Here is a 27,061-nt window from a genome sequence, read left to right as displayed (position 1 = left end):
ATCTAATAAATTATTTCTTTGAATAAGCCTGATGTATAACCAATAATACTGAAGTGTTCCTACAGTCATTTATTTAATAACATAGAAATAACAGAGTTTTAAGAGAGTAATAAAACAATATGGTCAAAGAGTAGGTATTCACCAGAGTGCTTTGAGTCAGCATTTTAAACAATTTTTTTTTATTTGGTAAAAGTTGCTCCTTTGCCTCAATTGAGGCAAATTTGAAAGAGAATATCTGTCAGTTCTAAATTTCCCTTGCTGCTGTTACACATCTTTATTTATGTTTAAAGTGTTCCTCTTTACTGCCAGTCTTCTACTTAGTGCCTTTATAAGCAGTTGGGCTCAGTCCTCCTGTCAGTTAAACAAGTGCTGCTACATGGAGCATCTGACCTTCAGGTCAGCGTTCTGTCTTTCACTCATAAAGGACTGAGATACTGAAATTATGATCTACAGAAGAGGTGCTGCGTGGTAGAGAGGGAATGGCATGCTAATGTTGGAGATCTTCGAATTAAATTTAGGGTTTTTTTTTTCAGAAGGAGAGATGAAAATAATAATTAAAAAAGTCCGGAGTGACTGTGTAAGAAAGGCTGTCTAGAGAGTTGGTAAATAGCAGACAATGTGCATTAATCATCAGTTCTTTGCTCCTCAAAATGTTTTTCTCATTCTTGTTTTTGTTTTTAATGTCACATAGCAACCAACCATTACAGATGTGAAAGTAAGGAGGAACATTATATTGTCCAGATTGACAGTATGAGTAGGACAGTCAGAGGAATTTGTCTGTTCTGTCTAGTAAGTTACAGCCAGGACAGGGAAGATCTTTCAGAGACACTCAGACTTAGGTTAATGGCAGTTATATCACGTGCTCCCAGATAATTTCAGAGAAAAAAATTAGATAGTGGAATTGATCCATTAGAGAAGTGTGTAAATGAGTAGTGCTTCTTAATCAAATATACAGAATAAAGAAGTTGAGTTCGAAGGGACCTTTTAGATCATCTAGTACAACTGCCTGACCATTTCAGGGCTAGACAAAAGTTAAACAATGTTAATAGGGACATTATTGAAATGCCTCTTATATATAATTTGTGTGTGTACATGTGTGTATATTTATGTATTTACATAAATATATGTACACACGTGTGCAAATAGTATTGACATGATTGTACTCTGCAGCAAAATAAGTTATCTCCTAAGTAGTATCTATCTCAAACCAATATATGTTGATAAATTATGGGATTATTCCTGACCTTGCTCCCTACCCCAGCTTTGCCTGAACTACTATTTTTCCTCCCCAGGTACGTCAATTTGCACAGTTTGTGTGTTCAACTTTTCACATATTTTCTCCTTTCCTCACAGATATTGAAAATGATCAGTGTACTCCCATATATCCAAACCAAGATTACAAACTTGCATATGCTTCATTTGCAAGAAATGTAAACAATTTAGTTATGCTTCCTATTGTCAGAGCTTGGTCTTCAGTTCATGTGTGGTAATTAATGTGTGCTAATTAAATTACACACGGGTAGTTTCAAACCCTGGTTTATTTTCCATGTATCTGAAGCAAAGTCTTAATGTTGGTGATTGCAGTTCCCAGCCACCTTTGTTGTTAATGTTTGTTTAACATTCAAGGCCCTGTTTGAAGAAAGTGTTGCAGTCTTACAAACCTACACATGTTTGGAAATAATAAAATGTCTCCAAGTGAATTATTTTGAACATTTTGTTTGTTTTTCGATGCTTGAAAAATAAGTAATTCATGTTTCTAAGTTTCTTTCATAAGGAATGTATGCTTACAAAATGAAAATAAAATTAAAGCTCAGTCTCTGCTTTCATCCTCACATCCCAAAAGCTGGAGACTTTAAGCAGAATGCCATGGGTTATGAGATGCTTGATAAAAATTTGATGATGAAAGGACAGGAATGCATGGACACCTCTGCTTTACTTTTTTTTTTACTTTGTTTTTCAAACTGGGAGGAGAGTGAATTCCGCTGTGTTTCTGTCTCAAAATCAGAGGATGAGCTTACTTTAAGATGCCTCACTTATAACTTTATTTTAAGATAAGAGAAAGTACTTTCAATGGAAAAAAAGTGTTCTTCTTCCTTTTTTTCCTTCGGATAAAAAACCAAGCACTTAGTCAGTATCCCTCCCTAAGTAAAACAGATCAACAACTAAAATGTATCTGACTTTCTCTTTTTAATCTCTACAGTTATTCAGTCTTCTTCCAGTGTTTTAGTGTCTCTGAAAACTCTACAAACTTTTTGAAGTAGTTAGCACAAGTTACACATGTGCACAGCTGCATCAACCTGTGAATTGTGATGGAAGACACTCTTATTGAAGTTTGCGATGTGTAGATAGAGGCTTCTGAGATTTTCAATTAACTTGAAGGATTAAAGCATTGCGGCTATTGTTCCTACCTTGTGTGAGGTGAAGAAATGGTGACCTGCTCATTAGATAGGGGTAGTATTTAAACTGGAAAAGTCATTCTGTTTCCTTAATACTTCTGCAGGAAGTTGTTTGTGGATTCTTAATAGGCTCCTAAATAAAGACAGGAATAATTATTGAAGAGGAGCTGCATGTAGGCTACTGCAGTAGAGATAAGTATAATGACACTGGAAGATAGATGTACCAAAATAATACATACTCTAGTTGGGCATGCACGTGGTGTGCATTACAGGTTAATCTGAGACCAAAAGAATGGGAGGATACTATAGGATTGCAGGGCAAGAATAATCTTGTGTTTTTGTTCTGATATTTCAAAAGTCTGAAATGCTGTGGCTAGAGAATGTAGCATGTTTACAGAGGGCAGTAGGAGGGGACTGAGATCACGTGTGTGAGCTTGTATGTGTATATATGAGCCACTCATGGCTGTATATGAGTGTCTTTCCTTGAGAGGGAAGACGTATATGTAGCATACTCCAGTTGGATTAAAAGGTTGAATAGAAGCAATGAAACATAAGGACATTGAAGAACTCTAAATGCAGTTTTTGGAAAGCGCAGAAAAAGAATACAGTAAACAGTTAAATGGGGAGTTAAAAAAATATATATAATAAACATACAGGGGAGATAGAGTAGGTTAAGAAGGAGGTAAAGCAGGAAGTACTTCTCCCAGAATTCTTGCAGCATATAAAATAAGTGAAGACTTTTCCTCTCCTTTTCAAATAAGGTCTCCATCCCTTCCTATTCACACCTCACTGCACTGTCTGCTAACACCCTCTAGATGGTGATGGGGGATACAGGCATGTTGAGTTTCTCTCAACTCTTGAGTTGCACTGATACATTTTTTTTTTTTTATAATGTTATTTTTGACAAAGTGTTGGCATAATTGTAGGTGGTGTTTGAACCAGTGTAGAATTAAACAGATGAGGGAATCAAATACAGTCATGAAGAAAGTGGTCTGTTACTCTTTATTTAAAACATTATATGTCATAGGATGTTATTCAATAAGGAGTAGTGAGCACATAACAGAATATTTCCATGGTACACATCTCTGGAGGGGGATTACATAGGTTTTTAGACTTTAGGGTTTTTTTTGGATGTGTTTCTCAAAAGCAGTGTGCCAGAGCTCCACAGTTCCCTTTTCTTAGCACAGCTCTAAGTTACTACATCTTCTCTTTGGTAGAGTGAAACAGATTCCTTAAAAGAATAATGTAATCATATAATTTCTTTCTATGATGTGCAAGTAGTTGCACCTGCTCTGTTGTTTGAACCAGCAAAATAACTAATCACGTATTTCTGCCAGTAAGTGGGGAAGTGCCATTGCAAAACGTTTTTGACTTGCCATACATAAGGATGGAAATCAGCATTGCTGTTTTGTTATTCTCAGTTTGTCTATTCTCTTTTTGTCTTTATAAACAAAAATTTTAAAGTTTTTTTTTTTAAATACTGAAGGGGCAGCCTTTGAGTAGTCATCTTTTCCCTTGAAAATCACAAAATATTTTAAAGTGATACAAAACATGCTGCTTTGCCTCTTTAATCGTTACCATGTAGTGGGGACATGCTGCTTTGTGTTCTGTATGGTATACTAAATAAACTGTAATTGTGCAGGTGTAACATTAACCATACAGTATTCTAGAGGAAATGATGTCAACAAAAAGACTATACCCTGATTACTGCATCATTATCCATATTTTCATAGGACAGTGACTACTTTGTAAGATGGTACGTTGGCTGTCACTGAGGCAGGCGGTGAATCTTGAGTAGAAAGCAACATCCTCCGTTTGCCAAGCAGCATGCTGTAAGAGAAAGCATGCAACACTGACATCTCTAGGGCCACAGAGCTGAACAATCAGATGCTTAACAGTTATATAGTTTATGACAGCTTCTTCCATGTGATCTGAACTAATTGGTAGCATTAGGTGGGAATGATGCAATGGTAGTTTCTTTTTGCTTTTACTTCCATGCCACAAGGTTTGCTAGGGACCAGAACATGACATTAATAACATTCTCATTAAGTTTAGCAGAAGACAACATATTTCAAGAAGATCTTTATATGATAGTTTTCTTTTTTTGATGTAACCCGCTATTTATTTTTGTGAAGACGCTTAGTTTAGACACCACTATACAATTAGTTGAGTTTAGCTTAACTATATTGTTGGTCCTTGGAAGCAGAGCAACTGTTTCCAACAAGCTCCTTGTGATACTAAGCAGAACATTATTAGGAATATGAGTAATCATACATAGAAAAAATTTAACTTACCTAACTGGTGATGAGAGTCTCCTGTCTATAGAATATCCCCCTTCTCTGGAAGTAACCCAGCAGACATTCTCCCTGGGCAGGCTAGCTTTTAAATGAGCCCTGGGGGAGGTGGGCCTGGGTCCACTCCTTTTGGTCAGGTGAGAAGCACAGGTGATTGTTTGCACTTCTGCTTCCTGGACCAGCCAAGCCTTTCACCACGTGCTCAGTCATCAGTTCACATCATGACATAACAGTTCCTCTACATATACGTTGATCAAATTTTCACCGTTGAAGTTGGAAGCAGGATAGATTAGCACTGAATATAAATAAATCAGTATGCTGAAAGCAATGTAATATATCTTGTATTTTTTCTCCTCCCTTCCACTTCATTAGCTGGAAGCAGCCCAGGTTAATTGAGAGTTGGAACTCTATTCCAGACTATCACCTTTAGAAAGGAATCAGTTTTCCTCAGAGCATCACGAGATGATTGTTAGGGAAGGCACTTATGAAGGTCTTCCTTTGATGCTGATGAGAAATCATTCATGTGAGCTAGCAGCTTGCTGCCCATCAGTATGAAACTTAACTTTCTTTCTGGTCTTGGAAGAGGATGCAAACCAAGACACCAGTCAAGCTGAATTGATTTAACTCATTTTTAAAACAGATTCTTTAAAGGAGTGGGCAATCCTGTGTACTTTTAGTATTATTTTCTTGAAAATACCTGACTCTCACTGTTTGGCAAAACTTGAAAGAAGCTGTTTTAAATTGCTGTAGTCTTTTATGTTAAAGTTAGCATCAGTTTTGCTCAACACAGAATCACAGAATGGTTTTGGTTGGAAAGGACCTCTAAGATTAAATAGTTCCAACTCTCCTGCTATCAGCAAGGGCACCTCCTTATGCACTTTCAAGCAATCACAGAACCTAACACAAATTTAATCAGTTTCTTAATATTTACACATCTTTATTTTTTGACAAACTTGTTTATCAGCTACTGATTAATGTCGATTTAGGGCATATACAGTTGTGTTTAGATGGAAATGTGAATTTGTTCAAAAATACAGAAACCTAATGCCATATATGCTTTCCTGCAAAGTGTATTATGTGTTTTAAAACTAATAAAGTAGACTTTAGTGAATAAAAACAATGTTTCTGGGCATTATGGCCTTCTAGTCCATGTAGTTAATGAACTTGTAGTAGTTCCACCCTGAGAAGGAAAAATACATATGTTTTTGGTCTAACAAGCCCTTTATGACTTTCTTCTGATGCTGTGCATGGAATATAGTGGCATATGATTTTTGAAGTGGCAAAAAAGAGTTTTTAAGAGTTCTTGTGACCTATGTTTTATTATGATAATAACTATTCCCTGATGTAAGCAGATGCTTGTTCTATTGTGCAGGTGGTTAGTATCCCTGAGCTTTGTCCTTTTGTTGATGGATTTTAAGAATTTAGTGCACAAAATACTAGTTTTGCTAAATTAGAAGAGAAAGTGTGAAGAAATTTGCTATGAAGTGTCTCTGCTGTTTTCACTCTCGTCTCTTTGGTTGTGTGCTGCTTGTGATGAGGACCGTGTGTGTATGTACAGAGATTAGAATGGTAAGCTTCAATGCAGATGTCTTTCCTTTCTGTTAATCATTAGCTCTGAGTGAAGTAAGGAAATTCTTAACGTCTCAGATAATTTAACTTCTGTTTTGGCCAAATACACTGTAAAGACTTCTAACGTGAGAAGGTTTAAAGTCTGAAAAAATTACCCTTTCCTTCTATTCACAAGCCACTAATGCAGCTATGTAGCACAGGGTTGAGTGCCCTTGGCCTTTCATGAACCATCAGATATCTCCTCTCTTAGGGTCTCATCCTCCCATTTTCTTTGGGCTTATTCCAGCAAAAAGGCTGAAGGAATGTCTCTTCTCTTTGCATCAGAAGAAAACAAAGAGTACCTCAGATTTCACACCACCTTAAATTCAGATGTGTGCTGTGGATCTCCTTCCTGGGGTGTGTTGCATGCAGTAAAACCCCAAGATGATCTGACCTTTGGGAGGAGTTAGTAATGACCGAAGCAAAGGGTTGCTGTGACTGTTACAACATGATTTCCTTCAGTGCTGTTTTACTGTGTATTCTGGTGATGAATTGGGCCTAAGATACATAAGAACAAATAAAGAATAATGGAATAAAGTATAAATTTATTACTCTATAAGTCTTGCTCAGAGTGTGCAGTGTCTGAAAGGTTAATATATGTATACTTAAGTGCTGGCAGCTGGTATACTGAAGTGGATTCAAAGAGATACCTGCAGATTTAATTACCTTACTAACTGACAAAATCTGATTCTCATATTTTGGTGAAATTAATGAGCAAGGAAAATTAAGGTACAGGGAGAACCAAAATTTGTGATAGTTGGGTTTTGCTGTGGGAGATCTTTAATCTTTAAATCATTTTTAATATCAGTATGTAATACCACTTGCTAAGACAGTATGCATATTGGATGCTTGTGTTTAAGGAATCTGATTTATCTAGGATAAGTTTCCCAGCCTTGTTTGCAATGGTGCAAATGGTAGCTTCCAGCTCTGTGCAAAGCTGTTGCACATGTGCAGGTAGAAATTTGGTGTTACCTTGGAGGTGCTGGTTGTGTTCAGGTGGCTTGCCATGAATATGTTTTCCATAATTATGTACTGTTAACATTGCAACTTCAGTGTTGAATTTTTAAAATTTATTTATTTGTTTTGCAGCATTGTTATTCAGTTCTTTTACTCAGAATTTAAAGAAGTGCTTGGACAGTTGTTAGTTGCTGGAGAGGAGAAGAGGATTCTGCAGTTATTAAGCTTTCCACTTCTGTCTGAAATCACCTCCTCTGCTCAAACCTGTGAAGACTATAATTTCTGAATTGGAGATTTTTGTCAAAGTTAATTTTTTTGGTCATCTTTGTTGAGAGATCAGTTCCGAATGACTCTCTGTGTATTTATATATAATATATATTTATGTATTTATACAGGAATATATGTTCTGACATTCACGAGGGGTGCTTTGAGGAGAATGAATACTCATTTTGAGAATAAGGACTTGCTTTGGTGTGATTCTTCAGAATTTTTATGAAGGTGGCTTATCACAGGAAGGACCTGTGTTTGTTTTGATTCCTCTGTGATCAGAAGGCTTTTGGCTCTGCTGAGTATTTTCATTAAGCCATTAACAGATATGCTTTAAAACTTCATGTCTTACACACACATTCAATACTGACGGTAACTGCTATGGCCAAATCTAATGTGCAAATTAAACAAACTGATCCCATTCAGATGGTAAAAGCCTGTTCTGAACTAGAAGACTGTTATAAAAGTACTTGAAAAAGGAAATGAACATTTTTATTGAAGTAGTTATTCAGCTTTTGCTGTAAATTGTTATTCTGTAGTACAACTGCTGCTTCATCATCTGTCAGCAGATCTTTCTAGGACCAAATCTTTTCAACTTCAGTAGTGCTGTTGAAGTCAGTATGGCTGTGTTGCTCAGTTCCTGTACACAAATAATGGAAGAAGTGAGAGAGGAGGAAGTCTGATCACTTTCCCTTCTTGTTGCCTGTATTCTTGTACTGAAAGTTACATTGTGGAATTGGCAATAGAAGAATTTTCATCAAACTACTGAGTTTGAGTTAGGCTATTTTTACAGGAATACATCAGGCAGCGCTCTCGAATGAAGACTCTATATCACGTAAGGCAAAAAAGAAACTGTCTTATCTCTTTGCATCATCAGATCATTTCTGTGGTGACAAATTTTGTTTGGGAGCATCCGTTGCTTATGTTGCAAAGGAAGCAAAGAGTACTTTGAGCTACTTCAAAAGGCGAAGTGGTTTAGAAGATAGTCATGTTCTATTTTCTGTTTTTTTTTAGCATGTAGAAATCAACTGGAAGTATTTTTCCTTTTACTCTGCTGCAGTCACAGATTGGTGGTCAGAGAGTAAAACAACTTTTCCCATTTTCTGCAAACCCAATTTTAGGTACTTCAAGCATGGACAATGATTTTGCAAGTTGTTATCTTCATAATGTGCAGAGAAAATCAAGGGTTTCAATTATTCGTAAAACAGAGAATAGATTCGTAAAATCTATTTTAAATTAAAATTAGTCCCCCTTTGCTACTGCAATGAAACTCTCACTTTGCAGCCACACTGCACAGTTTAAATTGTCATGCAACATGACATTTGAGCATGTGAATGACTGTTAATTTTCCCTGGGCTATGCTCATACGTTTAGCTCCATAAAGGATTCAGAAAGGCGTGGTGGTGCAGTCAGCACTTGGATAGCTTCGTGTTTGAGCTTATCCTCAAATTCCACTGGAATCGTGCAGGAGAGCCTAGTCAAAAGTCCTAAATTGTGTGAGATAGCTCTGGAGCAGAACTGAAGTTCTCTGCGGTTTCAGTATGCCTGCAAATTGTACTGCTGAAGCTTCATTTTTCTCAATTACAAAATTACTTTACTTTACCCTATGCTGGTATCCTCTGTGAGCTCAGAGAAGGGTCTTGTGCAGTGAAATGCTGAGCAGAGTTGAACTGGTTTATGATTTTAATGGAGAATGAAAAATCGAGCAGTATCAACTGATGCCAAGAAAGACTTGGCAGGGGAAGAAAGGAATTCTGGGTTAACAAATAGAAATTCAAGGAGAGTTGAGACCCCAACTGACCTGTGAACAAACGCCCCAGCATTATGTGTGTGGAGCAATGCAGTCTAACATTTTTAGTGCAAATGGGGCAAATATTCCCTACCTGTCTCTATGTCTTTTTTTTTTGTATTGCAACATCAATCAAAATAAGCTGTTTGAGATTTAAGCCAACAGAATAGTGATGGTTATGTCATAAGGTATAAAAGTTTTAACATTGCTTGCTAGTTTGCATTAGTGAGACTGGCGTTACTTGTGAGTTACAAGTGATAATCTTAAGGTCGTGTCAGTAAGATTTTTATGCTGTATACTCACCGTTGTGTTTGATATACGGTACACCAAAAATGTTTTACAGAAAAGAAGTTTATTTACTAACTGTTTAGAGAGCTTTGCATTTTTACTGGAGATGGTTCTTGTTTCCTTCACCTGTAAATCTAGACTCTTTAGTTATTCTTTTGCTGTATATAGTTGAGAAAGGAAGATATTTTAGTGCACATTCAAAGCCTGTAGTAATGACTTGTAGTAAAATATAGTACCTAAACAAAGTGTTTTTAAGATTTAGTACCTTAAAAGTGTAGGAAATAAAAACATACGCTTTGGGTGCCACTGCATAAGAAGGATATAAAGCTATTAGAGAGTGTCCAAAGGAGAGCTGCAGAGATGCTGGGGAAGGGTGTGAGGGCACGGTGTGTGAGGAGAGGCTGAGGTCCCTGGGTTTGCTATGGCTCCTCACAGGGAGTGGAGGGCAGCGCTGAGCTCTGCGCTCTGGGGACAGCAGCAGGGCCTGAGGGAATGGCGTGGAGCTGTGTCAGGGAGGGGCGGGTAGGGGTGAGGGGAAGGGTCTGCACCAAAGTGGGCATGGAACGGGCTGCTCAGAGCAGTGGGCCCCGAGATGCTGCAGCTCAAGGAGTGTTGGTTCACTGCTCTCAGACATGAGGTTTGAGTTTGGGTGGGCCTTTGTGGAGCCGGGGTTGGACTTGAGGATCTTTGTGGGTCCCTTCCAACTTGGGATATTCGATGATTCTATGGTTCTACTTTCACCCATATGAAAAATATGTAACTTTTTGTAGGTTCATGAGATAGGTTTTTAAAACAGGTTCATGATTTATAAGGTATGGTTGCCTGTTCCAAAAGTCAGAATTGTTCTCGAAGAGAAAAGCCTTAATTTTTGTTAAAAACATGAAAACTGGGAATGGCTATTTGGTCAGTAATATGATTCATTTATTTATACCTGTAAGAGATGAAGTTCCTTTGAAATAACTTAAACATTTAAGAGGATTTGGAAGTATGGTAGGTTTAATTGGTTTCCAAGAGTCGTAGTCTACTTGATCCGTAAGGATGTCCCAGAAGGAATACGTGATTCCTGCCTCAGTGTCTCCTTTTAAAGGTCTAGAAGTTGCATTCCTGTGGGTAACCACTTTGCTTGGAGGCAGACACGGAGGTATGGCCTGGTGAGACTGCACCCCAGTGCTGTAGGACTGCTATTAGTTCAGGAAGAGTAGGAGGAAACACAGATGTGATTTTCTTTTATTACTTTAGGTGTACAGCCTTATCTGACTGTCAGATATTTGGAGACAGCACATTTCTATTTTGCTAAGTAACAAAGGTTACTAAACTCCACCTTTTTTTTTGTGATGACACTGTCTACCTGTATGACACAATGTATCAGAGAAACAATATATTCTCTTCTAGTTTGCCTTGACCTTTGGACTGGATGATCTTGGAGGTCTTTTTCAGCCTTAGTGATTCTGTGATTCTCTAATCCTTTCCAGCCCTACTGGTAAGTCATTAAATTAGTAGCTTTGCTTATAATGTAGTAGATTCTGTGGTTATATAGAAAGGCATCGTGAAAATTCTTCACTGGGAGCAGTCTATGGTGTATAATGCTGTAAGAAGAATTCCAATTTTGGAATTGCATTTTTAGTTTTTTCAGTTTTCTTGTTTAAAGTTGACCTTCAGATGAATTTGAATATCTTGGAAATACATAAAAACATTAAAAACACCAACACAGGCTGTGTGTCTGACTTCTTGCATGACTTTTCCATGGTTACGAGCATTTTGCTACAAGAAGCAGCTGTTAACCCATGACAAACTTTAGAATATGAAAACGTGTACATATATATATGCATATTTGCAAAGTAGCACAGGATAGAGAAAATTTTATCTCCTCTGCTTTTGCCAATGTTCACCTGCATTAACTTTCTTTAACCATGAAATAAAGCAGTAGTGACAATAGAAAATTTCTTCTGTATCTGTGGAGTGTGCATGTCAGCTCTTGCTAGTTAGGGGCCACTGTTGTTTGTATTTTATAGCTGTGGGAAAAAAGTGAAAGACTGGTGAAAAAAATTCAAACTTGTTTCTTGCATTTATGTTTGAACCTGCTTAAGATGTTGAAGTAATGAAACACAGATTGAAAACTTGTTGCTTTAAGAGAAGAAATATTGTGTTTTCAGTTCCTTCTAGCAATAAAGTCACAGACGCCTTACAGACTGACATTGTGCTTAATGCTTAATCTTGCTTTAGTCAAGAATTAGCCAAGATGGAATGTTAGTAAAGAGCAGAGAAGTGCTGACCTGTAAGAAAGAGACAACAGCGAGAGTGTTTCAGTGATAATCCATTGAAATGTTGGATCTTGAATGTTTTATTTAAGTCCTCTTATTCTTAGAAAAGAGAGATTAAAAGGAAAGCAGAGTATGTTACTTAAGAGTGTAAATGAGAAAAATTCTGATTTCTGTATGAGAGATTACTTAAAAATAAAAAAAAGGTATTTGTAGTATGTCCAGCTGCAGCTTGAAAAGTGGAGTGTAAGTAGTATTTGTCAGCCTAATGTGATTTACACTGACATTTCTGGTGACTTTGCATTCATTTTGGTGGGAATTTGTGTCTGGACCACCTACAAAACTTTAAGACAAATGGAATGAATTATGGAGAAACCTATTCCCAACTGATTTTTCTGCCTGTCCTATACCATGGATAAAGCCCAAAGGTCTAATGTTAATGCAACCGTAATATGTTTTAAGTAAATCAAATATTGTATCGTTGGTGCAGCATTCAATTAGCAAGCAGTGTCTGAGTGACCACTGCAGTTTGTATGCAGTTTTATTTCCTTTTGTACAAAACATCAGTGAGAGATTGTGTTGTAATAGGAAGAGAATATTGTGTGTTCTGTTTACTGGTATTACATTTGTGACATTTCTGTAGAGATTGTGAGTATTTGTACTCTGGCCGGTTAATTTGAGAGTAGGAATGTCAGTGAGTGGAATAAAATATGGAAAATAGTGCTGTGTTTTATGTAACACTTGCCATACTCTACAGTGTTAAATCACTTGCTGAATAAACGCTCAGATGGATAAAGTGTGGCAGTGACTAAGCAAATACATCACCTGCTAAAGTTTCGGCAATACAAACAGCATACAGCCATCAGCACCATTAAAATTGCTACTGAAAGAAAGACTTGCCAAGACCTGTAGGGGGTAAGCCTCTGTTACATCTTTCATTAAATAATAATAATAATGATCATAGAAATTACAAAACAGCAAACCAAAGTAAGACTGGACAGCCCTCAAGATATAGTTTAGTCAGTTCTTTGGTCCCAAAAGTTGGCTGAATTTTATACCTATCTTTAAGCGCAGGTTTCCAGAAATCTGTATGAAATAATGAAACAGTGGGGTGTGCACAAGCCCTTTCTTGCAGTAGTTCACTCCATTTGTAGAAAGACTGCTAATAACTTTCATAATTTCTTCTGACTTCAGTTTAGGTACATTGATGCTTTTCCTAACTAGCATACAGCAAGGTTAAATTATTCCCTGTACTGTGCAACTTTCCTTCTGACTTGATGAGGATGAAAATGCCTCAGTTTCTTTCTTCTTTAGTCAAAATAGTCCCGATGTGTTCATTCTTTCCACATAGTTTGTTCTTCTTGAGATGTGACAATTTCTGTTGCTATATGAAGAATCTTTTCAATTTCTTCACATGACTCTCATTCTGTATTCCTTACTGCTGTTAAATGGACAGACAGGACTGCTTCCTCTTTTATGGAGTGTATACTTCTGTTTTATATTCCTGTATGAGGATGGCTTTTTTTCTTAATCACTTCTTAAATCATATTTTGAACTTGTTTTCAGCTCGTGGTTTATTATAACTCTGTGTCTTCATCTGAAGCACCTGCCATCTAGCCACTTGCTGTGCAGTTGATTATCTGCCAAAGTACAAAAACTTGCACTTGCCCCTGCTGAATCTTTCTGTTATTTTACTGTCCACTTGTCTAGGTTGACAGAATAATTTTGAATTTCAGCCTGTTATCCAGCATAGCTGCAATGTCAGCTCTTGATGATCTGCAGACTTAAGCATATTCTCTGTTCAGGTATGTAGGTTGCTCGTGAAAATACTGCCTGAAACTAGTTCTGGTCCTTGCAAAAAGCAAAAACCCACTCAGTACCCTCCTTCATTTTTGACAGAGAGCTAGTGACAGTTTTGGGTGGGGGGTCCTTAAATCAACAAATTTTGCCTCTATAGTAATATGGTATAGAGCAGATTACCTGCCTTTGCTTTTTATAATGCAAGCATAGAAGGCAAATGAGGAGTCTCCTAGTTCCACATGCCTTTGCTGTCTTCTCCCCACTGCATTCTCACGGGGATAGAAGAAAATGTGAATGTTTTAATGAGATTGAACTATAAGAAATGGAAATAATTATTCCTAGGTGCAAAGTGGGACTTATAGTACAGAATGAGAAGATAACGTGGAGATGTTTGTTTGCACCTTAGTAAGTCCATGTTTGCTGGTAGCTGGGTGATGAAATCCAGGTGTTCTGGGGCTGCTTTAATAGCTTTGATTATCGAAGCAGTGCTTTCTGAGGTTGGGTACCTGTGAAAGTGCTCAGAGAAAGCTGACTCAGAGAAAGCTGAGTTCTGGAGGAGGCATTTGTGTGCAGGCCTTATTGCAGCGTAATATAATGCTTTGTCATTATGTAATGTACTCTTAAAAAATAATTCAACATTTGTATTTATAGAAGGAAATATGAGCTCAATCATATTTTATGAAAACAGTGACATGCTGAAAAATGTATAGAATTCAGTGTGTTTATTTTGTGGCGAGGGCCTACTGTGGTTGCATGATGTAGATAGATGTGAAGTCCTCAGTAGTCCTGTCATCAATATTTTTCTGGTGTTGTCATGCTTGTTTGTGGAATTGGAACAAATATTGAGGAGAATGAATCCAAATCTGCTGCTAATTCTGCTAATTGCCCACAGGTTGCTAATAACAGCCTTGGGACTTTTGAGAGAAGGAAATGGTAGAAGTTAAGTTGACAGATGTCCTGACTGCATTGAATTTGATGCTGGTGGAATTTAAACTGAAGTATGGGCACAATTAGTAGGGAGATTAACACAAGTTACATGAACAGTTGAATGCAGGATTATCATACAGGGATGTGATGATCCTAAAATGCCTTTTTATGTGTCCCTAGCATATTGGAGAGTCATGTTCTGAAGTTCTCAGTAGTCAGATTTGAGTTCAGGTCTTAAACTACTGATACCTACCATCTGAAATATGTCTAGTGTGGGATTCAAGAGCTGTAAGTGATTTTATGGCTGTCTTTGCAAGGCATACATGGGGATGAGTTGAGTGCTACCCTTCTGCAAAGCAGTGTGTTTCAGCCTTAAGTGTGAGCATACATCATTTTCAGGTATACCTGGAGATATTTTTATTGTTTATTTCTCAATTTAAGCAAACTTAGAAAAAGTACAACAAAAAAGTTGAAGGTGACTGAAATTTAGATTTTTTTCACTGGTGAAGTATTTGTGTTACTCATACTACATAGCATCAAAATAAACACTAGAGAAGAGCAGTCATTTGAAAGTATAAAAGAGAAGAAACAATAAAGAGCTTTCCCCAGTTTGTGAATTTGTTGTGAGAAGAAGCTGGTTTTCAGTTTTTAAGTCCTCTACCTAAAATGTCTGATTGAGTGCTTCATAGTTATTTTAAATCCATGTAGTGGATTTAAATTCAGAAAACTCTGGGAATTCAGAAAACTGAATGCCCACAGCAGGTCAGCACTGGCAATAATGCTGGAAGCCACCTTTCCCCTTCTTCTTTCTTAATTAAATAGCATCAGCCTGGAAGCAAGCGTTGCCTCTTTTTTATTTTTTATTTTTATTTTTTCTGTCTGACTGTATATTATATGCAAACTTTTCTTATAATTATGAACAGAGTCGCTGACTTCTAACGTCTTTTATATGTGATTTTGCATTACTCTGTGATTGAAGGCCCTATCATGATGTAGCTGTTCTTTAATGGTTGATGAAATATTAACGTGATCTCTTGATTGCTTTGTTTTTCTTCTCCTTTGAGCTGTGTTTCTGATTAACTCTACAGCAAGAAGTGAATGAAAATAGAAAGACAGACTTCAGTTTCATTCGCTTAAATTCAAGGTTTGTAAACCTTGCTATGCAGCGAACTCACCCAATATCTTACTCAAATGACGTGCCTCAAAAAAAGTTCATTTGTCACAGCGTTGCTCTTCAGCTTCATTGAAGAAAATTTAAACATTCCTATTCATTCTTTTGGTTCTTATTTAGCAAACTTTCCTCTGTGGTGCCAATGAATGAATGAAACAACTGAAAGCCATCAGCAATTGCTTGAGTCAATCCAGTTATTCTACTCTGTCTCCCAGCAGATGACGGAAGGAATTGGAGAGTTCTCAGCTCAGATGCCAATGTGTTTATTAAAAGGGCAGAAAACTAGGTGCCGTGAAAGACCAAGGTAGTGGTGGATAGTGGTTTTGACTTGTAAGAATTCAAAAACTTTCATTCTGAGACTTTTCATCTTTGCTGTAGATATCTGTTGGATTTTATGGAAATACTTCCTACCAAAGTCCAATTGTCCAATTCTACCATGTCTAAATAAATATTAAAGGCAGCAGTTGGGCATGTGACTTCTTATGGTGAGGTGACAGAAAATAATCACTGTTATTAAAAAACATGTACTAAGTCCAGTATGGCTTAGCATGGAACAGGCTCCAAAACAGAGCATTAAAAACATTTGGACTTCCAGGTACTTTGAGGTAGGGACTGAGCTGTACATCTTGGTGACTGTAACTAAAGTCAGCTATAGCCAAGGCATTGTGCTTGCAGGGCTTCATTGGTGTGCCACCAGTGTTGTTATTAACTCTGAACCAAGTGTGTGAACAGCATGTTGTTTTTCCTGTTAGGGTTATTGTTATCATTTAAACTGCCATGGAGAGTAAGCTTATGCTTTCTGTGATCTGCATTCTAAAATGTTTTCTTGAACATACTCTAAAAAACAGTAGAAATTATTTTCAAGTACTGTGTATTTTTCCTATTCTGCTTGAACACTTTTACATATTTGTTTAGCATTCCATGAAATATTGGAAAACTCAAACCATTAGCAGCATAATACTGAAACACAAAACCCTTTCATTAAAATAGTTGTCAATGATCTTTTAAGAATAGATTAGTGAGTTGTCTGCTACTGCTTCAGACTCAAGAAAGCATAGAAAAAGTAGCTGTTTTGCATGATAAATTAAATTTTTTTAGTAACAAACAAGAAAACAACCAGGAAGGATAGTGGAAAGGAATAAGTAAACAACTGGAAATGCTTGGCTATCATTTATAAATATGAAATTACTATGTGGAGATTTATTTTATTTCTACAGAAGTTGGATGTTTATAATCATGCATATATATCTTTGCAGTTTTACTTAAATTTTTTTTAAATAAATTGTCAGTTCATTTTTGAACATTTGAATCAGATTCATCAGACACGATGAATATGGTTTTGTCTGCTTGAGCTCAAAAGTGAAGTCAGTATTCTTATTTTAATGTTGTCTAGAAAATGAGGTGATGTGCCAAACTAGACCAGATGTTGTATTGAACAGCAAGCTGTACAAATTTCTTGTAATTCTTTTGGTTCCCTGAGCATATGTAATCATACACTGGTAGTGTGAAAATGAAGTTAATCCTTTTTTAAAGGACTTGGTAAAGTAATGATAAATAGTGGCTACAGAAATGTTAAAATTGAATTTAGTCACCATATTGATTATGTGATAGTCTATATCTGGGAAATCATAACACTGATATTAACAAGTGCAGAGAATAAAGCAATTATAACCCAGGATTTTTATGTAAGTGCTCGGGATGGTAGACTCTAGAACTCCTGGAATGTAATACCAAAGTTTTATAATAAAAAAAAAAAGTATTACTACATGTTATAGATCTATGATTTGTCCCTGTTTGATGCTCTGGAGATGCTACTTCTATTTTCTTTTACTTAGTGAGACCTGATTGGCCTCACATTTCAAAGCAGTTCATTACAGAAATAGTCAGTTGGTTTTCACATGTTTAAAGGAGAGGAATTCTGGCCATGCTTTCTACCTCAGTTTGCTCATTTTATTCTTCTCATATCCCATGTAGTTTACTGGCCTTAGAAAATCACCATTTCCTACCTTTTTGCACATCTGGGGACTTGCATGTAGTGCCTCTCCATTCAATTAGGATTTTAACTCAGAGCATCCTCTAATGCTTTTAAATCCCAGCAGGGATTTATTTCTACTCTGCCCCCTGGTCATAGGAAGAATTTATTTAGGTCTAGTAAATGGTGTCTCTCAGTGGTGATCTCACACCTCTTCCAATTATCTGCGCTGGCTGCACCATGCATTGCATTTTTCCTTTCTAGGTGCTGTTACCTTTAAATTCTTAGCCAGGAGCTCCTACCATTTTTTGAGGCAGAGCAAATGCATGGCTCTGCTGTTTCATGGCATTGGTTAGGTTTGCTTTCTGTGGCTTTTCTGCTGAAATCATTGTGGGCTTTGTGGGCATTGTGGGCTCTGAGCACTTGAGCCCCGGTTCTGCAAAACACTTCAGCAAATGTCAGCTGCTGTGCCAGACTGGGACCCAGATTCCTTTTCCCCAGGAGAACCAGGTCCTAAGGCTTGATGGCATGTTGATGCTTTTGGTTGGTTTTCCACTGATAAAGATGATTTCAAGATTCTTAACTTCATTTCTTGCCTTGAACCTTGGTATGTCTTACATTCATTAGAATCTCAGATAACTGGCAATTCTCACAATTGATTCGGGGAAAGTAAAGCTGAGTTAAGCTATTTTTAAACAGTGTAGAATCTTGTCATTAGCTGAAATTCAATTGCTTTGAATAACCTCACCCTCTCTGGAGGATAAAGGGAAAATTTTGCACCCAAGGAATGGATTACAATAAGCTAATGAGGTGGGTGTGAGATAATGTGCCATGGGGGCTGGAGGAGAAGAAAACCTGCACATCAGCAGCCCTTCCTCAGCAGCTGCCACATGTTGTGGCTTTGTGGTAGCTGCCACTTGCTGGGTAAACACGAAGGTCTGTTCTTATGCTGCATTGAGGCAGCAGGCTGCTGTCAAAAGCAGTTCGACCATCATAGCCGACAGTCAGGTGCTGGGGGAAAGTTCAGGAGTTACTCTGGTGGAAAACTTACCCACCATGTCATGGTTTGTTTTTCGTGGTTGGATTGGCAGGCTGATGCAATTCATTCTCCATATCCTGAGGTAAGAGCAGCAGTGCAATTAAGCAGATTTGTAAAAGGAAGTAAAACTTCCCAGTACGAAGCCCCTAAAAATCTCCTCAAGGTAAACAGTATCTTTGGTTCTGGTAAACGTGGTGATCAGAGGTGAGAGACAAAAGGACATGGCCAACCTCTTTTCAGTGGTCTGTGGGAACTGGACAAGGGGAAATGGCCATAAACGGGAGCATAGGAAGTTCCACATCAATCTGTGAAAGAACTTCTTCCCAGTGAGGGTGACGGAGCACTGGAACAGGCGGCCCAGGGGGGTTCTGGATTCTCCTTCTCTGGAAATATTCCAGATCTGCCTGTGCAGCATGGTGTAGGGAGCCTGCTTTGCAGGGAGTTGGAATTGATGATCTCTAGAGGTCCCTTCCAGCCCCTACAATTCTGTGATTCTGTGAAATCCTAGTTAAAAGGAGGTGGTTTGTGAATGTCACACCAGTTTGCAGATCAGCCCTGCCATAGAACATATATATAATGAGCAGCAATGCTCTACACTGCGCCACCTCGCCGAATTTGTTACTGTTTTCTTTTCTTATTCTTGTTTACCTCAACAATGCTATTTTATTCCACTCCCTTCTCTGTAATTATCCTCTATTTCTCTGATTGAGCTGTGGATCATAATAAGTGCAGAATTCCAATTACAGTAACATTAAGGCCAGTGAAGTTTTTGTGACACAGTACAGTGATTGTATTTCTTCCTCAAGGAATCTAGATTTAAGACTTAACATTTGCATATTCCAGTAAATAATAGCTCAGTATTTCTTGACTGTTTAGTATGATTTCTAATAGGTAATTTTGGCGAGCTACTTTAAAATCATTTGATTTTTTTCACAGTAGCTACTATAGTTGTCAAATTGTTTATAGAATAATATTGCCAACAAAAAAATTCTGAACACAGAGGAAAATAACTTAATTAAAACTGTTTGAAAAGAAAAAATAAGTGAAAACAACATGTGGAAGTACAGTACTCTTGTATCAGGAGCTGCTGCACTAATAGGTGTAAATAATACAATACTTTTCCTTTGGGAATCTTGTAAGGCTTAATTGGCTAAAGGCTGAAAAGCACTTTGCGATCCTGTGTAGTGATAAGCTGTGCAAGAGTGGAATGCTACTTAATAAAAACCTAAATGCTGTTATACAATGCTGTTCTATGTATCTATCAGTACATCCAACTGGTGCCAATGGAGATCAAACCTATGGGTTTTATTGGTATTAGTGGAAATGTTTCAAATCTAGAACAACTTAAGCTGAGTAGGGCTAGGTTTTGGTAAATCATATTATCACTTAATTAAATTAATCATTTATTTACCAGTAGCATCACCTTCTTTTTTGCTAAAGGTTTTAGATTACTTGTCTTTTTAATCTGTGATGCCTTTTTTACTTGCTTTTCTAATCTGCTTACACTAAAGAGATTTCTGGGAGAAATCAAGACTTGAAAACTTGAATTCTAAATCTTAGTGGGTGATGGTCCATTGCAGAAGTCAGTACTTGTTAATGCTAATTCTGAATGATGAATTTTCATCTTTAAATTCTCACATTCATCCATTTATTGTTTTCCTTCAAAGTTTGTAAGCATGGGCAAGCAAGTGAAAGTGTTCATTTTTCCTTTTAACTACTTACATCAAGCTAGGGCACTACAATCTCATATTGCTTCCCTCTCCCTGTGGTTGCCAAGCTTTTCTACATAATTTCCTTGACAAATGGCTTAGATATTAATATTTTAGCCCCGTTCTTACCAACTTCAGGGAAGTGGTATGCCCCAGGCACAGAAATACAGTTGCTTTCTTAGGAGCCTTCTAATTTTCTCCTTAAACGCTTTGTCAGAACCCGTGACAGATAAATGAAGACAGTGCAGTTCAAGCTAGAGGTGACTTCTTTGTACACGTGTGGTCATGGGTTTACTAACGAGGAAGCATCGTGCTACAATGAAATCTCTGCTGTGAACATTTACATTTTCTCTTCTTTATCCATACTGAAGTCTGTGAGACTTATTGATTTTGAAGTAAAATCCATAGAGAAATTTGTCTCTGTCTTTCTTTTTTGGTTGGCTGTTGAAATATACATAGTTCTGCTAAATGCTCTGTTTGCAGAGTTTCATTATTTCTCTAATAGAGACAGACAAAGGAGCGATACTGCTGCTGAGTTGGAGTTTGAGCTGAGATCAAGTTCACATCACAGCTAAGCCTGAGATGTGTATTTCTGGAGGTACTGTGGTGTTTTAGCTCAAGATGACAGCAAATATATGAAATTGATCTATTTAGAGCTTGGTGAGTCAGAAAGTTGATATGACAGAAAATTTATAGCTCCTCCTCACCCTCCCCCAACACATAGGGGGTGAAAGATGGTATAGAAGGCTAATTGATTATATGTGTATTGAAACCCAAGAAATAACTCCCTATTCTACAATATTCATTTATTTAGTATGTACTATTAATATCTAAGTTCATTCTTTTAAACTATAGCATACCTAGAATATTAACAAGTTGAGGATCTGGGGATGTATGGTGAGTCATGGATTTCGCCAGTTCTTGGTAACAGGAGATGGAGGGAATCAGTAATGCTGAGATGCAGCAACTGAAGCAGAGATAAAGTCTTCCCCTAATATGTGGAACAGTTGAGTGATTCATGTTAAGCCTACTTCTCTGGCATGACCCATCTAAGTCATTTGGTTACTTAGTATTGGATAGGTTGGGTTTGTTTCTTAGGTTTCCTTTTTTCACTGTAACATACGAAGTGCCTGTACTGTGTGTATTTGGATATAGTGCATTTTTTTGCAGGTGAAAGTTAATGTAACTCATTATGTAGCCTGTATGTTGAATCTGGTAAGTAAAACATTGCTGTATTTCAGCCTTCTACTTGAAGGACATTGTCAGTCATTATTTGATCAGTGAATGATACCTTTTGAGCTTAACAATATCTTCTGTCTACCACAAGCATCTGCAGAAGACTGGGCTGCTGCTGCCAGGGGCATGCTTCTTCTGTGGGAATAACTGCTGCTTTCCAGTTGGCCCATCAGCTGGTCCAGCAATTCTCATGTGGTTAAGGAGTTCTGCCTTACATTGTAAAGATAAAGCTATGTAGCTTTATGCTTTTCTGAAGTTTATAGCCATGTGTGTCTCCATCCCACCAATGTCACTGATATAAGGCAGCACATGCATAAGTGACTTTCAATAAGTGCAAAGCAATGCAGAAGTTCAGGAAGTTCTGCTGTCTTAGGAGTGCAGTGTGTATTATGTTTGTTATGCTCTATACTGTGGAGCTACTGTTTTATAGTTTAGTTTTCAGTTACTATGAGGGAATCATTAATGCTTAAAATGAATTACTTGCTCTTTCTCTACTGTCCTTTGCACAAGTCTATGCATGTCCCATTCTTGTTATTTAATAACTGACTTAAAAAAATTACTACTTCCTCTTCCTGCTAAGACAGGATGAGGTTTTTATGATTTTATGTTCAAATGGTGCGCTTAATCAGTGGGGAAAAGAGAAGATGCCACTGCACATAAGTACTGCTAATATCTTATTTCTAACCAAATTAATTTTGGCTCAGAAAAAAAATATGTAGGAGTAAAATCCTTCAGGACATATTCTTCTATAGAAAAATAAAGATAAGTTGCAGATGTTGGTGGAAAAAAGAAGGCAGAGGAGAAATGTTGGCAATTTTGACTGAAGTGAGAATTTTATGGTTATTTGATTGTCTCTGTCCCTTTGACCTGACAGTCATTTACAGTATGTCTTCCAAGCAAGAGAGCTGGCTGGCAACTTCTTCAAGGTACTGAAAAAAGAACAATCCCTCAGACAAAGATAGTGGGTTTTTTCAGATTGCTTCCCTAAAAAATATAGATTTATTTAAAAGCAGGAGACAAATTTGACAATATTTGACAGCGATTTATTGCTTTTCTTGCAATCTAATTTGTAATGGATTGAAAAAATGCTTGTGTAATGAATATGGAATTTGCTTTCAACAATTTTGTCTTACTGTGGAGGGCGGGAAGAACACAGGTGTGTCAGTAGAAGCTCAGGTTAAGACTGCTTAACTTTCAGTAGGGTTTTGTGCCCCTCAGTTTTTGCATGTGATGGAAATTTTGCACTAAAAAGATTAACTGGCATTTCTTCAATAAAGAGCAAACTCTTTTAGCTTGTGAAAAAGAAAATTGAGAAAAGAAAATAATGAAGGTATAAGTGAAAAAAAAGAGCATACTTTGACTAAGCAGGCATGATTTTTCCTGAATTTAATCTGCTTTCACATATATATATGTATAACCGTTTTTTTACACTGATAGCTATTTTTCCTCTGCTCTTGTATTTCTTGCTATTCAACCAAATTATTTTTGTTTGGACTGCTCACCTTAAACTTCTAAATTTCACACGTTAAAAGTTTGGCGTCTTTTCATCTTCTAGAACCAGAAACTTAAATTTGTTTGCCTTGGATCTTCCAATTCTAATTGTGCTGAAGACTTATATAAGCTGTTTATGACTGATAAGCTTGCTGATTGCAATTTCCAGTGTGTGGTTACTCTACTCTTCTTGGATAAGCCATTACTACCAGATATCTCAAAACTTCATTCAGTCTATCTTTGAAACAGTCTTATTCCAGTAACACAGTGCAGCTATAAAGTTCACAACGGAGACACATCGAGACACATGCTACCTGTCTTGAATGTTCACTAGAAAGTGTTACCGTTTTCATAAGTGGGAAATTTATAGATAAGCAATCAGGTTCAGCTTGGTAATACTGTGTCAGGAGAAGCTGTAGGATCTGTAGCAACCTTTGATAGGCAGCACAGGGAACTGAAACTTGTTGCAATGTGATGTGGAGTCCTTTCTCATTGATTACATGATCCAGCCTGAAATATAGTGATGAATTTATGTAAGATGATGACTGGAGATGTTTTAAAACTGTTGCTTTCCCAAGTGGTTCTTGTACAAGTATGTTCCCCTCTCCAAAGATATGCTGCCTGCTATGAATATCTTATCCTATCCTGCAGTCCTAAGTAATGGTGAAGGTGGTTGAAGGTATGCTTCATGTTTTCTATGCTTGCCTCTACATGTAGGACTGAGCACAAAATCATGTAATTTCTTAAGACAATAGACATCCTCTGGGTCAGGTGTTTTAAAAGGTATGTGATTGATAATAGCTTTTATTTCACATTTAAAGAAGTATTATGTAATACTGAGAGAAAACGTGGTCTTCTCTTATGCCAGAAAATGTTTTCAATTTTCTCCCAATATTGCAAACCTCAAGATGTTGCCAAAGGCATCATTGTGATTAATGGATCACTGGTAGAGAGCAGACAGGAAGCCAGCCTGTGACACATTTTTGTTTCTGTTAGGAACAATAACAAAAAAATGAATTATTCTCCATGTTTCTTGGAGCTTGCAAATGGATTATTAACTGTATGAACATTTAAGTACATGAAAAAAGTGAGAGCCAAATACTTACAGGCTCCATTATCTTGCTTCTTGCCTGGTAATTTGTAGTGTATACAGTGTTTTGTTTTGCTGAATGTTCAGCTATCGTTGGTGACATCTGAAAACGTTCTGCACTTGGGAGGTCATATTCTAAAATGAATTCATTCTAAATCATCTGCCAGGCTATTTCAGAGGTCTTTGTTTGTTATATGAATTCAGCATATTCAATAAGAGGGGAAGTCCATTGTAATGTGCAACAATATAGCTGCATTTTAAAATGAGTTTTGAAAAAGTCTGAGTTCATTATTGCTACTGCACATGAAATAATTTCTGCTATATTCTGTGCAATGTAGATATGATGATGGCAATACAATTATATTTGCTGCTGTATGCCTACATAGTTTTCAAAACTAAAATTCAGTGCTTAGCTAAATTGCTAAGTAGACTGGTAAATGTCCAATTTTAGCAGCCTAGCATATGCTTATAATTTTTGTCTTAACATATGCTATGTTGGTTGAACTCCCCTCCCCACACATACGGTAGATAAAAGCTGTCACATCACAAAGTGGTGGCAGCCCAACTTTCTAACGTTTTCCATGGCACTTCAGACTCTTGCATTAATTAGCTATTCCTGGATAGGAGACAGACTCTTTGTAGAATTTTGGTTTCAAACCCGTTATATATTTCAGTTGCTGTATGCTGTAGCCCATCTGTATTTCTGCAGCCATAAGCAGTGAAAAAAAAACACAGCAGGGCATACAGTGAAGTGGTCAGTGAGAGTGAGGATGCTCTTGGTTTGCAGGTCTAAATACCTAGCAAATGCACTGAAACCAGGCTTGTTTAGTTCCTTGGTGGGGTATACTTAGCATGAAAAATAACATTTATATCACTCACTGTCCTAGAAGATATGGTTGATTAAAACAGTGCTGGTCCACAGGGCTTTTTCTTTGCATCATGAGATGCAAATCTTTCTGTCTTTTTTCCTCCTTTTTTAAGACAGGGAACTTTTGCTAAGTATATGATTCTTCCCTAAAACTCAGTGGAGTTGAGGGCACTTGTGACAAATTCCAGCGCATCTGTGATAATGCTGTCTTAATCCCTGCTGCACTGTGACACAGAAGCCTGGATTTAAACATGAAAAGACATGCCTTAACTAAAAGAATGGAGCTTTAGGTGAGATGTTAGTAGTAAGTTCTTAGCTCAGAGGGAGGTGAGGCACTGGCACAGCCTGCCCAGAGAAGCTGTTCAAGGCCAAGTTGGATGGGGCTCTGGGCAGCCTGATCTGGTGGGTAAAAGCCCTACCCTAGCAGGGAGCTTGGAACTGGATGTTCTTTAAGATTCCTTTCAACCCAAACTATTCTATGGTTTATATTACAGCAGTATGATTCCTCATCTCATCCAACTGCCTTTTGAACGTGCTCCAAAATCATGATTTTTACTGGTACTTTGTTCTGCCATTTCTGTGCTGCTGAGCTCTTGACTATAGTGTAGTTGTGTTATGCGAAGTCCGTTCTGCTCCTGCATAGAGATGGTTGGTTTTCTGTGAGAGATAAAGGAGCCCTCTGCTGATACTGCTTCAGAAATGGTACAGGGGCTGTAGTAGGGCCCCGACGTTGGCCTAGGGCAATTACATGTGTGCCTGGCCTATCCACAGAATGGACAGGGTTGTTCTGAGGCCTTCATCCCTGGGTAGTGTGGGCCCCAATTTCTGCTCCTTGGTTTGCTTCAAAGCTGATTTAAAAAACTGTACCCACATGTGGGCATGTTTTCAGTGCACTGACAAAACACTGCATGCAGTATTAACCTAAAGAAAAATCCTAGCTGCAGCCACTGTATGAGACTTACTGGTATGGAGGTAGAGACAGAGGGACAAGCCTGTGGCCTTTACCACATCCTCCTCAGAGGAGCTGGTTAGACAGTCAGAAATGTGGCAGTGGGAAGGTAAGGAACCAAGTGACAGGAGATGGTGGGCCTATCCATTGCACGTCCATGCACAGTGCTTCAGGAAGCCCCAGGAGCTGTTTTCCAAAAACGTGCCTCAGCTCCGACCTGTGTAAAAGCCACTGTCACACCCTAAACTCACAACCCCTTTGGTGACCCTGGTGCAGTACCGTGCCATCTTAAGATCACAGATGTCAATGGTGGTTGTTCAGTGTTTATTTCCTATTTCTGTATTTGCTGTCAGCTGCAGTACTGCTGCTGTTTAGCTGACTAGCAGTCTGTGTTGTGGCATTCAGGATTTGTCAACATGCACAGAAATTATTTCCTTGTTACTTCCAACTAATAAACATGGTGGAAATGAAGAAAGAAAAGAATATATTTTTCACATCTGTAGTTTGAAGTCTACTAGACATAATTGTCTATTCATTATAATGAACAGAAATAATTAACTTACATTTAACATTAGTTATTTATTTTTACTAGAAAGGTAAAAGGGATCTTTATTTTTATTGTGGCTCTTCAGCCTGTTAAATATTTTGTTGATATCAGATTTTCTTGCTTTTTTTCCCTTTCTTCTCTATGACTTGTTTTTCCCCATAAATGTAATTTGTCATCAGTTGAGGTAAAGGAAGTTCAGTACTTATTTTTGTGCATTGATCCTGGAAATGACTTGTACGTTTCTGTGGACAGAGAGGGAAGCAGAAGTGTGCCAGTGAAGAACTTCAATGTTTGTGGCACTGTTGTGTGATTCTGCACCAGTTCTTCCTTTACTGTTTGTTGGTTGTTTTTGGTACTTGGACACTGGATAACTCTGTAACTCATTGAGAAATGTTGAGTTTGTCT

The 27,061-nt window shown here is 37.6% G+C and overlaps 1 protein-coding gene across 3 annotated transcripts in view; it reads left to right on the top strand.

Annotated features, from left to right (window-relative positions):
• Positions 1–27,061, top strand: part of FARS2 (phenylalanyl-tRNA synthetase 2, mitochondrial) — a 235,153-nt gene that overhangs the window by 23,548 nt on the left and 184,544 nt on the right. The window contains exon 1 of one of the 3 annotated variants that reach the window (XM_010708402.3): positions 10,992–11,079. The exons of the other annotated variants lie outside the window; for them this stretch is intronic. The gene's annotated coding sequence lies outside the window, so the exon portion shown is untranslated. Of the gene's footprint in view, positions 1–10,991; positions 11,080–27,061 lie in introns of those variants that run through there. 3 annotated transcript variants of the gene reach the window in all.

The sequence above is a fragment of the Meleagris gallopavo genome, chromosome 3 (assembly GCF_000146605.3).
Source record: "Meleagris gallopavo isolate NT-WF06-2002-E0010 breed Aviagen turkey brand Nicholas breeding stock chromosome 3, Turkey_5.1, whole genome shotgun sequence".
Lineage (NCBI taxonomy): Eukaryota > Metazoa > Chordata > Aves > Galliformes > Phasianidae > Meleagris > Meleagris gallopavo.
This window is presented reverse-complemented; position numbering and strand designations above follow the sequence as displayed.